Raw genomic sequence first — 16,151 nt, forward strand, 5'->3', positions numbered from 1 at the left:
CATGCCTGCACTATACCAAACAGATTGAGCAAAAATGCACAATATGCTCCATAAACAGGGGCATTTGGCGCGCATTAAAAATTGACACCATAATGCCCATTACATGTTAAGCCACACACCATAATGTCCATTAGGTATTATACCAAACACCATAATGCCTATTAAAAATGATGCTACATAAGTGTTGCTTACCTACATGCTCATTGCCAGGGGTTCCATGCTCGTTGCCATGTGGGATTACATGCTCATTGCCAAGGGGGAATACATGCTCGCGGTAACTGGGGGACAGCCGCCGCGGGGCAGAAATGACAGCAGGGCCAGATTAAAGCAGGGGCAAAAGGGGTCAGTACCCATGGGCCCCCACTAGCTAGGGGCCCCCTGTGGTTGGCATGTATTTTTAACAAAAACATTATTATTATTTTTTTTAGCTAAAGGTTTTGTGCATGGGAGTGGGGTATTGCTGCAGCTTCACCTATCTGCCAATGTGACATTGATTAATGGTGCTGAGCATCGGGAGCCAAGGCACACTGACTGCACAAGTGTGCAGTGCATTACTGGGAGACGACTAAGTCCCATGACACTTTGCACAAGAAGGCAGAGGCTGAGAGGTTTATGCTGAGCTCTGATTGGTGGAGCTCATTACATGCTTCTCAGGCCTATGGAGGACAGCAGCAGCAGCCTAGTCATGGGAGGGTTTTTAATCAGAGGCACTGACACTGTGAGGTCTCCTACAGTCCTACAGAGTAAGCAGTTACCCATTGACCAAGTTTATACTGTCTTTACTCTGTGTTTTGACAGTACAATATTCTCTCATGCAATTTGTGGCCAGTAATGACAAGTGCAAGGGGGTCCCCCTGTCTAAAGTGCCCCGGGCCCCCCAAAGGCTTAATCTGGCACTGATTGACAGCTGGGCAGAGAGCAGGGGGCTGCCCGGCTGTATTCAGAGCACTGCATGTCCCGGCTATTTGAAATAATACCCCTTTCACACCAGAAAATGCAGGGACTTACCCGGGAATATGATCCCAGGATCATGCAAGGACATTCTCAGACTGGCCCCTTTTACACCAGCCTAATCCCTGCATTTTCTGGTGTGAGGGGGAGAGAAAACCACCGCCGCCCCCTTTAAACAAACAGCTATATCTTCGGAACCAACTGACCCATTTAAATGTAGGCTTCGAATGATTTTGGTCCCGTGAAACTGGGCCGTTTGGTTCCAGAGAATTCTGACCTCAAACAACATGAACAGCCATGAAATTACATTTTAGAAATGAAAAAAAAAATTTGGTTTACCCACAATATCTCTAGAACCAATGAACCCATATGGACCAGGTATCAGATTGAAGGCCCAGCGATTTGGGTTCGACTGAGATCAACCTCGAGCTTCTGTAATGCCGGAGTGGGAACTGACAGCCGTTGGAACCGGGTGGAGGTCGGAATTAGCGGGTCCCATGTTATCCTATGGGGACAACGTTCCAGGTTTGCCTGGCGGTATCTCTGGTTCCCGGGGGGGCTAGCGACACGGGGCTGGGCTCGTTGGAAAGCCCTGACCCTCAGCTACAAAATGGGCCTATTTGGAGAGTGGGCCTGGAGCTGTAGCTCCATCAGGCCCATTGTTAATCCGGCCCTGCCCAAGACTAGTCAAACCCACCACATTATCATATAGTAATATGAATGAATCTGATATTGTTAATAACTTGTTGCTGCAATATGTGACAATATCCTCACAACCACCAGATTATTGCTTATAATGGTACTTATATGATAGTTGGGCGCCCACTATAGTAAATACGCTCATACCCCCACCCTTATACCCTTGAAATTTAATGAACATTTTGATCCCAAAAATGATGTTCTAATGCTGTCCCATTCCCTCCCAGCATGTTCGGCTGGATAACTTGGTCACCATGTATTGGGAGTGTATGAGACTCGCTGACCAGATGGGTGAAGACTATATGTAGGAGGAAATGTATTTTATACATTTGAAATATCACTATTAATACAGATTTTCAATGTCTTATATCAATGTACATTTGGATGTCAGCTTCTTAAATCACTCAAAGGTCTTCTAGGCAGACCTTTGTTTGTTTGATTATCAGTGCACCAGGCCCAAAATTTCAGTTGCTGGCTCTACAAATATTATAACAAGTATCTTAATGCTTGTGTTTACATTCACTTCATATAGTAACATAGCGTATAATTACTCCTGCTTATCCTTTTTATTTATATTGCAAGTCAGAAAAATACGCAATGCAAAACAAGATAGAAACACATGCATGTAAATGAAATTAAATATATCTGTTGAAGGGTCCCTCTACCTCTGCTCCTCACCATTGTGCATGAGGGTGCTGCCAAGAAGATGCTATCCTCATTGACTCATCACTCTTGCTGGATATTCAGGGAGTGTAGACAAGTATAGTGTGTGATACCTAAATGCACACACACACAATCACACACACACACACGTCTCCATCCTGCAGCTCACATTGCATAAACCCCCAGTACAATGTTGATATATACTTTCCTACTTTTGAAATCTAGAATCTAAATCTAGAATAGATTATTTATTTATTTACAGTTTCTTATATAGAGCAGCATATTCTGCAAACTGGATAGTAACAAACCGACATAGAGGTCGGAGGGTCCTGCTCGCAAGCTTACAATAGGGAGAATAGGAGGGTTACATTAGGATAGGATTCCATAGACTGGCAGTCCCACCAGATTGCAAGACAGTCCTGGTGGGATGCAATTAGATATGAATGCTACTGGAGGTTATGTGGGGGTTCTGGAATATGATAGGCTTGCCTGAAGAGGTGAGTTTTCAGGAAACGTTTTAAAGTTTGGAGGCTAGAGGAGAGTCTTAATGTACTTGGAAGGGCATTCCACAGGGTGGGTGCTGCCCTAAGAAAGTCCTGCAATTGTAATAAGTGTGGATGAGACGTAGATCTTGTGCAGAGATGGAAGGTCAGGTGGTGATATATTTTGAGATAAGTTAAAAGATGTATGTTGGTGTACTCAGGTTAATGGCTTTGTATGTGAGTAGAAGTATTTTATATTAAATACAAAAAAACACAGTCAACCAATGGAAGGACTGACAGCGGGGATCAGCAGACGTTAAGTTTCTAGCCAGGAAGATTAGCCTAACAGCTGCTTTAAAAATTGATTGTAGTGGTGAGAGTCTTTTCATAGGAAGACTGGCAAAGAGGTCATTGCAATAATAAATGCGTGAGATAATGAGTGCATGGATTAGAGTGGTTTTTTTTGTAAGATACAGACACATTTGGATAGGTTTTTTAGATGCATGTGGCATGATTTAGAGACAGATTGAATATGAGGAACAAAGGACAGTTCAGAGTCAAGGATGGCACCTAGGCAGCGAGATTGTGGAGTACGATGGATTGTTGTGTTTTTAACTGTGATAGAGATATCAGGTTGGTAACTACTCTTGGCTGATGGGAATATAATTCTGTTTTGGAAATGTTGAGTTTGAGTTGACGAGATGACATACAAGATGAAAAGGAAGAAGGATATTCGGATACACGGAGCAATACTGATGGTGGCAATTCAGGGGAGGATAGACAGATTTGAGTATCATCAGCGTAGAGATGATACTGAAAACAGAAAGAGTTGATTCATTTGCCAAGAGAGGAGATATAGATTATAGCAGAGGAATAAGACTGAGCCCTGTGGTACTCCAATTGATAGAGGTAGTGAAGAGGAGGTAGAATCAGAGAAGCGAACACTGAAAGAACAATTATATAGGATGAGAACCAAGAAAGGGCTGTATTCTGAAGACCTAGGGATTGTAGTGTTTGTATGAGAAAAGAGTGGTCAACCGTGTCAAAAGGCAGCCAAGAGATCTAGATGAATAAGAAGTGAGGCATGGCCTTTAGACTTAGCAGTGGTCAGATCATTTACTACTTTTTTCAGTGCTGTATCTGTGGAGTGTTGAGAGCAAAAGCCTGACTGATGTGGGTCCAATAAGTTGTAGGAGTAAAGAAAGTGTGTGAGACAAGTGAAGGCAAGTCTCTCAAGTATCTTGGAGAGACATGGGCGCTGAAAGATGGGACAGTAGTAAGAGAGACTATTTGGATCAGAATTAGTGCCTGCTTGAACAGGGAAGGAAAGATACCAGTAGAGAGAGAGGTTACAGATGTTTGGGATAAGCACAGGAGACCGAGCTTTACTGACTTGTAAGGGTTTGGGATCAAGTGGAGAGGTAGTAAAGTAGGAGGATATATTAACGTATTTAACTGTTAATATATTGGCTTATCTTTGGCATAACTATATGCCGTAATGCAGCTCTTTCATGTTCCCAGCATAGAGGATGCAAAACAGTTTTTCAGACAAATTCATGAAGTGTTTTAAATCGTGCACCTACAGTAAAGAGCAGAGTGTAATGCATTGTTTACTGAACTTACTGCAGCATTCAGTAAAGAGTTTGTTGGACATTAGAAGACACATAGGTGCACTATTCTATTAAGGGCAAACAAAAGGGATTTATCCTGATTTTTTTTCATCAAGTTTCTTTTCTTGATCACATCAATTACAGAGCATCCTCTCCAAAATTAAAAAAACACGTTCAGGAGAAAACATACAATATTCACAATTGAAACCATGAAAATGGGTCATTTATCAGGGATTTTTTCTCCCGACAAAGTCAATCAATTTGCATTAGGACAAGCTCATACTCTTTTTTTTACTAAGCTAAAGTATTTTAATAAACCACTCTAAGACACTGGTTCCCAACCCTGGTCCTCAAGTACCCCCAACAGTGCATGTTTTGCAGGTCTCTTCACAAAATCACAAGTGACATAATTAGCTCCACCTGTGGATCTTTTCAAATGTGCCTGAATAATGAGTGCACCTGCCAGGTGACCTGGAAAACGTGCACTGTTGGGGGTACTTGAGGACCAGGGTTGGGAACCACTGCTCTAAGACATCATGACATAATTTTAACTACTTTGGACTGACCAGATCCCACTGCCTGTCTGTTGAAGGTATATAAAGTAGGTTTGGGAACACCTCACACCACCCTCATAGGAATCTTCAGATCACCCTATTATCTTTTCGTCTAACTTCTATCCCTGGAACCCTACCACTGCCAATATTAGGAGCAGCATCAAGTTCTCTGGCTACCTCAGACTGATATCTATCAGAATATTGCCGACGTGCTGTACATTTGGAATGCAATAGGACTAAAGTTGATACCAGATACTGGGTGCACTGAATAACGAGAGCACCATAAATTGTATGGTAGATTGGTATTAAATACATGTATTTGGCTGAACTTCACTATTTAATGTGACTCTAATATCTGTATCAGGACAATAAATAGGGTTACCACCTAGTCCCTTTAATTTCGGACACATATTAATTACACAGGTTCTGTGGCTGGCTGACTTCAGGACTCCACTTCACCTGATTTTAAACTGCCACAGAACCTGTGTAATTAACATGTGTCCGGAATTAAAGGGACTAGGTGGTAACCCTAACAATAAAACGGTGTACGCATATGCCCTCCGTGGCAACAGACATTGTTCTATGTTATAGAATAAACTGTTAAGAAAGATTTAATCATATAAAAGTGCAAACAAAATTTGCTTTTGTTAAAATCCATCAATGGATTACGGCACCAGATTTTGATCCACGGATACCCACGAACGTACACTGTTCCTTTTTAATGTCATTTATGTATGTGTGTCCAGTCTAGTTACATGTCTGTCTAGTCAAATTTTTAGCAACACTTGATTAAAAGTTATATTTTAAGAAACTCATTTCCATTAGGAGAACGTGGGGAACCCCTCATAAGGTCCCCCAGTCTCCCCCATACTGTGTGAACTAGCAAGAATAACTTACTGCTACCAGACTACTATAGGCATTGCTTCTCTACTTGCAGACATCTATGCTCCTCTTGAGAGGTGCTAACCTGCAAACTTACTAAACAGGTTAAACAAAGTGTAACCCGCTTTACCTCATACATACCTCTATGACCAATTTAGATACGTAGGGATTACCCGGCGTTATCTGTAGTTAAAGAGTGCCCCAAAAAACAGAGAGTCTTTTCTTCCTTCTCTTTACAAACTATAACCACTCTCTTGGGTGCACCTCCACATTTCTAAATTAACAGAGGACTTTCCTCTTAAACATATACCAGTTACTGTGGAATACTGATTAAATTGCAGGTCAATGTATACATATATATACATATAACTCTTTTGTAATTCCTAACTTGTGCACCGGTCGCCATCCCCCCTCCCCTTTTCCCTCTAAAAAATAATTTTAACTACATCAGAGCATCTTCATAGTTTTCATCATTTTCACCAAAAATGAGAAACTTCAGGCTTCTTGCCAGAACAGAAGATGTTGATTCAGATCAAAAAGCTTTTGCACGTTTCTTATTCAGGTCAAGTCACAACTTTCCCACACTAGCCGATTTTGAATTTCTCAATTTCAGTTTTTTCACTCCGCCCTACTCCACATATGCTTACATGTTTGATGCTGCAAGATATTTCTATACAACAAGAATAACAATATATTTTGAGAAGATTTGCAAGTATTGATACTAACATTGTTGTCTGCAATATGCGGTTTCTTGTTTGCAATTACATACATGATTTATATGATACCTATGCAATAAATTTCAAATGCAATTTGACCTTTTGTGAATTCATCATTTCAGTGTACTGTATATAATGTTGTTGTTTTTTGTGAACACTGGACTGTCTGCCAGTTGTAGGCACTACCTATTTTATTGTATGTGCAGTTTATCATACCACTGTAGCAGTATGTACTCCAGATACTATAATTAAACAAAAGTGTTTAAACAAAGACAGATAATTAGCAAAAATTGTTATCCTTACATACTTTATCTCAGGGGTGAGCAATAAGTGGCCATCCAGCTGTTGAAGAACTACACATCCCAGCATACCTTGCATCACAATGGATTCCATACCTAAGCTTAATTCTACAACTAGTTATACTATTAGTCAGTGGTCACACACCCAGACTTTTGGAATATGCAGTTGTTTTGGCATTTAAACTCAAATTTATATTAGATAAATGTTTTCAGTTCTTGTTATACATAAAGTAGCGCCTGTTTAACCAACTAGAGGAAATGTCACACAGGCACTTTAAACATTTTGTCTACCAAGCACTGACAGCAGCGTTTTGTTTGAGCCTTCAGAAGGACCTATACAATTCTTCTTATATGAAATATACAGACCCTGTTGTATACCGGGAGCAGTAGGAAGCTCAGGGCTTTTCCAGCAGTAATTACAATTAATTGACCACAGAATGCAGATACTGATACAGTCAACTACAATATACTAGACAACAGATACAGACATCAGGCTTGTCAGTAATTACAATCAGGCCTAATTTATTAATGTCATAAAAAATAAACAAATGATCAACCTTGATATTAATGGCAGGGTAAGAATACGTTAAGCAACAAATTCATATACTAAAAATAACATAGTAATTAAATATACAAACAAAAACTGTGGGAAACTACTTAACCTTAAATTGTATATTCGGTGAAGGGGAGAGGAACTCCTAATAACGGGATACCACTAACCTGTCGCTTTGCGCACAACACACATTGGGGGAGATTCTCTAAGCGAAAAATGCAGTAAAAACCCAGATATCTGGGTTTTTACAGCATTTTGGGATGCTGTAAGCATCCCCTGCCGGGTTACCGCGGAGGATTACCGCGGCGGGGGGCATCGCCAGAAAAATCTGGCGATGCCCCATAGAAGCCAATGGGCTTCTACCGCATCCCACCGCCGCCCCGAAACGACCCCCCGCCGCCCCACACGGACCCCCGCCGCCCCGCATCGCCCCCTCCCCACTCACCTGTGTCCAGGCAGCACAGAGCTGTGCTGCTCGGACCTGTGACCTCCTCCCTGCACTGATCCTCTTCCGGGTGCAGGGAGGAGGAGAGCCCGGCGCAGCAGCAGCAGCGCCGGGTGTGTGAGGGAGGGGGGAGCCGCCGGGACCTGCTGGGACCCGGCGACTCTCACTGCAAATGACAGCTCTTAACGCAAGAGCTGTCCTTTGCTATAATTATCGCATATGTTACTGCATATGCGATAGTTATAAATGCAAAGAGAGGCGAAGGGGGGCCGAGATTCTTTGAGAATCTCCCCCATTGTCACGATTCATTGTATATTATAACATAGTAATTACAGTTGAAAAAATACGTTAGTCCAGGGGTTCTCAAACTATTTTGCTCTGGGACCCCATCAGACAATAAAAATAATGATGGGACCCCATCAGACAATAAAAATTAATTACGGGACCCCAGCAAGTTACTGCAGAAGGTCATCATATCACACGTGTAGTCAGCAGACAGCACATACATGGCAGCATTGTGTAGGTACAAAATGATGGGAGGAGTCTAAAATAACAGACTCCTTGAATCACTGACTGAGATTAAAAAAGTCATCAACCTGATGGTCAGCAAAATGGATTCGCGACCCCACAATGAGAAGGTCGGGACCCACTTTGGGGTCAGGACCCACAGTTTGAGAACCACTGCGTTAGTCCATCAAGTTCAATGTATTTGACTTGTAACTACTGACTTGAATAAGTCATATCTATAGGATTCCTTTAGTGACCATAAATGTATCCAGTTTTCATTCAAATTCATTAACAGTAGTTGCTGTAACCACCCCCACCAGCAATGAGGTCCAGAATTTTACTGCTCTAATGGTGAAGAATCTCCTTCTTAATTCAGTACTGAATATATTTTCCTCGAGCCTCAGTGAATGCCTGTGTGTCCTAAGTATAGGCCTGTTAGTGAACAAATCATCTCACAGTTCCATATGATTCCCAATCCTGTATTTGAACATACTAATCATATTAGTACTGAGGTCATGGGTTCGATTCCCACCATGGCCCTAACTGTTCGAAGTTTGTATATTCTCCCCATACTTGCGTGGGTTTTCTCAGAGTGCTCCAGTTTCCTCCCACATTCTAAATATATACTGATAGGTTATTTGGCTCCTAACAAAATTAACTTTAGAATGAATGTCTGTGCATGTACATGTGGTAGGGAATATAGATTGTAAGCTCCACTGGGGCAGGGACTGATGGAAATCTTACCCCAGCTGGAATGTATACCATTAACCACCACTCTTTGTCCCTGATTGTGCAACCAATTTTTAAGCCAATTACCAATTGTATCTCCTACCTCTATGTTACCTAGTTTTATTAATAACCTTTACGAGGCACCTTGTCAAAAGCTTTAGTGAAATCAAGAAGTATTACATAAACAGATTTCTCTAACTCCACCGCCCTACTGATTTCTTCATAGAAGCTAATTAATTAGTCTGGCATGATCAATTTTTTTTAACATCAATAGTTTTTATTGAAAAATCAATTTTTATAATGGGGTACAAAAAATAAAAGGACAAAGGGGAGGGACAGAAAGGGAACGAAGAATACAATATTTTGGTAATAGGTTCAGTTATAAAAGGAATACAATGCAAACATAATAAATCTAAATATGGATAACATATACCATTCAGCTTCTACAAATAGGTAGATATTAAAAATATAGCAAGAAACATCAAAATAAGAGCAAAATGAATAAGCAGACAATGGTCACTTAAGTTAGGCAGAAGTGATAGGGTCAGAGGAGGTTTCATTTAAACCGAACCGAGTGTCAATAAAGGAAGACTTTTTGGGGAAATATTGGGCCCCTTTTCCTTCAGTTACATTAACGTGCCAGTGGGACCAATGGACATAAGGGGATGAAGGTGAGTATGAGTAGGGTGTAAATTGGGTTTCCATGAGAAAATGGAAATTAGTTTTCTGGAAAACTTCCAATATCACTGGAGATATAGGCTGTTCCATTGTTGTGCTAAATGAGCATAAGATGCAATGAGGATATGCCTAGGAGCAGGGCTGGCTCTACCATTAGGCAGCTTTAGGCAGCTGCCTAGGGTGCCAGGATCTGGGGGGGGGGGGGGGGGGGGGCACCACCAAGTCTACCAATCAAAAAATCAAGGATGTCTATGAAGATTCTTGTTGTACTTAATGCAGGTGGCTGCTATGGAATGTCTAAGACCTCACCTCCATACTTTCCCTTGAGGGAAACGTCCCTACTTTGCTGCCCCCTCCTCCTTGTACTCTGTTGTGGGTGGCAAAGGGAGGCTCCAGGGAAATCAGGGGACTTTCCCACCCTTCCTGGGAGGCTGGGAGGACCACCCGAGTTTGTCAGCCTCATTGCCATTCTGGAATGTTAGGCAAGTATGCCTTAAAGGGTAGGAAAGTGGGTATAGGTGGCAGCATGGGGGGATTAGAGTGAAGTTTTGCCTAGGGTGCTGAGAAGCAAATACACCGGCCCTCCCTAAGACATATCTTTTAGAAGAGGGGATAGTATCTTGCACAACATGATGTAATTCTAATGCAGGGTCAGGGGAGAGATTTATATTTAAACTTTATTAATGAGATTGAAAATATTCAACCAGTATTTATGTATAATTGGGCATGACCAGAACACATGATATAAATGGCCAATATAACCCACTGCCTCCAGCACAATTTAGAGCTAGAGAGCCAAAAAATATGTAGGCTATCTGGTGTCAATTATAATCTGTGAATTAATTAATCTCATCATAGAATATGATGTGAGAAATATTTTCCTCCATTGAGAAGTGGATAGCTATGTACCCAGGTCAGATTCCCATTTCTGTTGATTGATAGAGTTGGGTATGCCAATAAAATCAATAAGGACATCAGACCAAAATGAAATATCACCAGTCAAATTTGGAAGTGTGGGTAAGGATTTTTTTGGGACAACGGGTCTGCTCCTGTGGCTTGTGATATAATGAATTTCCACCAGTGGCCTATTTGATTATAGTGAAGGAACTCCGATGAGGGGATTGAAAATTTCTGTTGAAGGTAGGAAAAGGGCAGTAATAAGTTATCTTCTAAGATGTCACTCAGTACAGCTATGCCAGAGGAACACCATTTAGTTAAATTTAAATTAGCAATTAGTTTTGAAAGGGTATTAATAGATATTTTAGAAATATTGTAGTCAGAAGAAAGGTATGGAGGCATATAATTTGTCCCAGACTCGAAGGGATGCCTGGGTGGATGGAAGGAGTATTCATGCAAGGAGAAAAGAAGACTTTTTTGTTGGGGCACTCTTAGTTTCATTTTTAGGGTTCATGGATATATTACAGTAACGTGCTCTCATATTAAAATATAACTTTTGGTACTTGTTTCCTATCTGGGCGCCCGTCGCGGGCATCGCGGGTACATTTATGTATGGCCGCGACGCGACCGACGCGATGCCCGCGATTTCCCATTGAAACCAATGTTAAACTTGGAAATCGTGTCGGTCGCGTCGCGGCCGGCCATAAATGTACCCGCGATGCCCGCGACGCGATGCTCACGATTTCCCATAGGAATCAATGTTAAAAGCCGCGATGGACCCGATTTTACTGTTAAATGCCTCAATCCACCCGATTTGGCCATAGGAATCAATGTTAAATGGGCCACAGAGCCCATTAACCCTTAAATGTCCCCCCAAATTTTTGACGCCACCCCACGATTGACGCCAACCCGAAGCGTGGCGAGCGCAGCGAGCCCGCGAGGGGCGGCGGTACGCGTCCTCCGACCTTTTCATGCCCTACTATCCACTAGGGCGTGGTGTGAGAATATAATAGTGTGGCGAGCGCAGCGAGCCACCGAGCCCGAAGCGTGGCGAGCGCAGCGAGCCCCGCGAGGGGACGCGGATACCTGCACAATTATGCGCGTCCCCTCGCGGCCTTCACAGTGAAGGTATCCGCGTCCCCTCGCGGGGCTCGCTGCGCTCGCCACGCTTCGGGCTCGGTGGCTCGCTGCGCTCGCCACACTATTATATTCTCACACCACGCCCTAGTGGATAGTAGGGCATGAAAAGGTCGGAGGACGCGTACCGCCGCCCCTCGCGGGCTCGCTGCGCTCGCCACGCTTCGGGTTGGCGTGGATCGTGGGGTGGCGTCAAAAATTGGTGGGGACATTTAAGGGTTAATTGGGCCTAATTCAGGGTTAATATGGCCAAATCGGGTCAATTGAGCCATTTAACAGTGAAATCGCGGTCAATCAGCCTTTTTAACATTGTTCCCTATGGGAAAATCGCGGTGATCGCGGTCATCGCGGGCATCGCGACCATCCAATTTTACCCGCGATGCCCGCGATGACCGCGATCACCGCGATTTTTACCCCCGATGACCGCGATTTTGATCGTGGGCGCCCAGATAGGAAACAAGTACCAAACTTTTAATCCTATTAATTTAAATGGTGAATACTTAGCATAGACAAAAATACACACAACAAACAGAAATTAACAATGGCAGACAAATGACAGGCAACCATCCAGTCGCACTACTGTGATGGTTCTGTTCAAGTCTCCAACATTAATTTTATTAAAAAATATAGGTTGAGTCATAGGTGCTGAGTCTGTGGGTGCTCAAGGGCCCGAGCATCCACAGAAATTGATGAGCACCCACGGGCCAGAGTCCCGCTGCTGGGCCGCCATATTAACTTGCTAATTTGTGGCTGCAGACCCCATATTGCCGGACCCGCCACCTGGGAAACAGTATGCCGGGAAGAGTGTATTCTGTCCGTGGAGTACCTGCACTGTGGGGGCATTTATGTACCTGCACTGTGTTTGTGGAACTCTGTTGCCGTAATTTGAATTTTGGAGACAACGGTGCTCCATAATATAAATTGGTATTATTTTGTGGCCACACCCCTTCCCCATGAAGCCACTCCTCTAGATTTTTGGCTTGAGCACCCACCAGAAAAAAACATAAATTGACACCTATGGGTTGAGTTATATAGGTTCCCTTTTTGCCTGGAATTGCCTCTATACCTCAGATCCGGGCTGAGATAAATTGGTTTCATTACAGTGCCTTATCTGTCATTAATCTTTTCTGGATTAAAATACTTTTCTCAGAGCAAAAAGTCAGTCAGATAGGTTATAATTATTTGTAGCCCACACTGCAAAATAGTGAATTCAGTACAATTCGTTTGTTAAGATGTAACAATCTTCCACTTTAGGTGTCAATCAAGGCTGTAGAAGAAAGTCTGTGTAGTAACCTTTTGTATCAATATTTCGTTATACACAGTTAATTGCTAGATACTAAAAAGTTAAATAGTAGAATATATGTATATATGGAAAAGATACTCTTCTGCTTTCCCTATTATAGCGGATATGAGCCCATGTTATCATAGGACATTACAGGGGGACATACCGCAATAGCGGTATGAGAGTTCTACAGTTAGATAATTATTTAATCAAGATTCTAGTCGAATAAATAACTTCTTCTGCTGTCCCCTGTTAAAGTATGTGATCCCTTGTTGTCATTGGACATTGCAAGGGGTCATTCTATAATCTGGGGATGAGAGAGAGTGAGAAAAAGTTTTTTTATATAGATGAAAAGGAGAAAGAGAGGGCACAGGAGAGAAAGTGGCTGCTTAAATCTAAGTGGAGCTGCTCCTGCCGAGTTACATCAATTAGAGTAATTGGCTCAAAGGGTTAACTCCAGTCACTCTCTACTGAGTAATCCCTTGTTCAGGTATTTATAGGTTATAGGAGTCTCTCTCTTTTACAGTTTCTTAACTCGTGTCTAATTAGTTTGGAGACTTTGCCCAATAATTATATATGGAATAATACAATTATGCACTTTGTAGGGATTAAATCACCTAGCCTCTCTTATAAGAATTGTACCACACTATGGGCCTTATTCTAGTTTACTTTTTCTGACAAAATCCTTCTTAGATGGACAAAACCATGTGCACTGCAGGTGGGTTAGATGTTACTTGTGCGGAGAGAATAAGATTTGGGTGGGGTTTTACTTCAAAGTGAGATCTATATTGCAGTGTAAAAATAAAGCAGCCAGCATTTACCCTGCACAGAAACAAAATAACTCACCCAAATCTAATTTTCTCTGCACATTTTACATCTACCCCCCTGCAGTGCACATGGTTTTGACCATCTAAGAAGGATTTTGTCAGAAAGAGTGAACTAGAATAAGGCCCTATGTTCCCTATATTGGGGATTTTAATAGCCACCAGCAATTTAGCTATACTACACATTTAGTGCAATATATATACACACACACAGTTTACAGGGGAATTCCCCTGCTACCTCATGTTGCACAGCGGCTCTGAAGTGCACACTCCGTGTTCGTGCAATGCTGCGGGATGGCTCTAAACAGTGGCTCTGGAGCACCCAGGATGCTACAAATACCCTCATCCACTCACTAGTCATCTCCAGATTGGACTACTGTAATCACCTACCTTTCTGGACTTCCTGACAAACACCTCTCTCCACTCCAATCTATTCTCAATGTTGCTGACGATTCATCTCCCTTTCCAAATGTACTATATCCACCTCCCCTCTCTTATAAACCCTACACTGGCTCCCCTTTCACTTCAGAATACAATTCATGCTCCTTATACTCACTTACAAAGCCATCAACCATTCCTCTCCCACCAACATATCTTAACTTATCTCTCTTTACACTCCCTCCCGCTCATGCATCAGAAATGAAAAGGGGGGAGTTACATGCTCATTGCCCAGGGCGGGTTACATGCTTGATGTCACGGGGGTTAAATGCTCGCTACATGCTCATTTGTAAGGAGGTTACATGCACGTTGTCAGGCGGAGAGTTTACATGCTCGCTGTCAGTAGGGATGGTTACATGCTCATTGCCCATGACAGATGCTAGAGGTGTAGCTCAGCCCCTTCCTTGATGTTCGGGCTCTGCGCATGATCAAATATGCACGACGGCGACCATCAAATAATTTTTTAGTCCGGATGGCCACATGCGAGGGGCTATGTTTGCGTACACATCCCCTCACATGCTAGCAAGGGGATTTGGGTGTGTGGGGGAGGGGGGGGGGGGGAGGGTGAGCATTCAGTCAGAAGGTGTTTACCTCTTCGCTAGGCTGCGAACATACGCAATCTGGGGGAACAGGCCCATAATGCATATACACACACACACTCACACTCAATCACTGTCCTTCCACCTGCCTGACAAAGTAGTCCTTCTCTTCTCACTCAGACAGCAGCCCTGGTCTAGACTCATGTAGATCCGCCCCTAATTACCTGTGGTAGCTCAGTCCCTCATCCATGGGTAGCTCCTCCTCTTTCAGGTTTATGTTCCATGTTGTCACAGAGTGTGTGGGAGGTGCTTCACAATGCCTGTGCTGCTGCTGCTGCCTGTCAGATAGTGTGACAAGCACAGCAGACAGGAACAACCGGACAGCAGCAGAGTATGCAGAGCAGAGAGAGAGAGTGCTTCTCCTACCCTGCGCCTCCCTGCACTGCATCCTTTGCTGAGTGGGTAGCGCCAGCCCTGGGCATAGGTTTCATCAGGTCACACCTACCCTCAGGGAATACAAGCAGAAAGGGTTGTTACCTGCACAGGACCCTCATAGTGTTTGAGGAAAGAAGGACCCCCCTTAATTATATATAAATTGGTATATTCCAACAATTATATTGATGTGAGGTGAGCCACCACTAGACAAGTAATTGGATAATCGTGAGCAAAAAAGGAAAGAAGAAAGATTGTCTTTTATAGGGTGCACCTATTTGGTCTCTTACAATTTAAAATATAACCTTTATTATTATTATGGTTAAAACTAGCGAATATACATAAAACAACAATAGTACCCCATTCACACCAGCATAAATTCCCGGGTTGAGTCCGGGAACAACCCAGTACTAGCGCTGGTGTGAAAGGTTCCCGGGACAAAATCCCAGGCAAATTTAAACCCGGCTAGGTACCAGGGTTGTTCCCGGGTTCAACCCGGGGACCTGGCTGGTGTGAAAGGTACAGGGTATACTTACCCGGGTTGCCGTGTCCTCCGTGTCCTGTCCGACGGGAATTAATGCAGGTGGCGGGCGCAAATGACGGGGCAGTGAGGACGCCGGAGAGCTGCCTCATCTTCATCCGCAGCCTGTCCCGTCATTTGCGCCGCCACCTGTGTGGATCCCTGGCCTGCACGGAGGACCAGCAACTGGGGTGAGTATTCTCCCCACCTCCGCCGCCATCCCGCCGCCATCCCGCCAACTGCCCGCCTCCTCCCCACCTCCTGCCGGCCTCCTTTCTGCCCCCTTCTCACACCAGAAAATGCAGGGACATTTC

The sequence above is a fragment of the Crinia signifera genome, chromosome 2 (genome assembly GCF_055691185.1).
Source record: "Crinia signifera chromosome 2, ASM5569118v1, whole genome shotgun sequence".
NCBI classification, from domain to species: domain Eukaryota; kingdom Metazoa; phylum Chordata; class Amphibia; order Anura; family Myobatrachidae; genus Crinia; species Crinia signifera.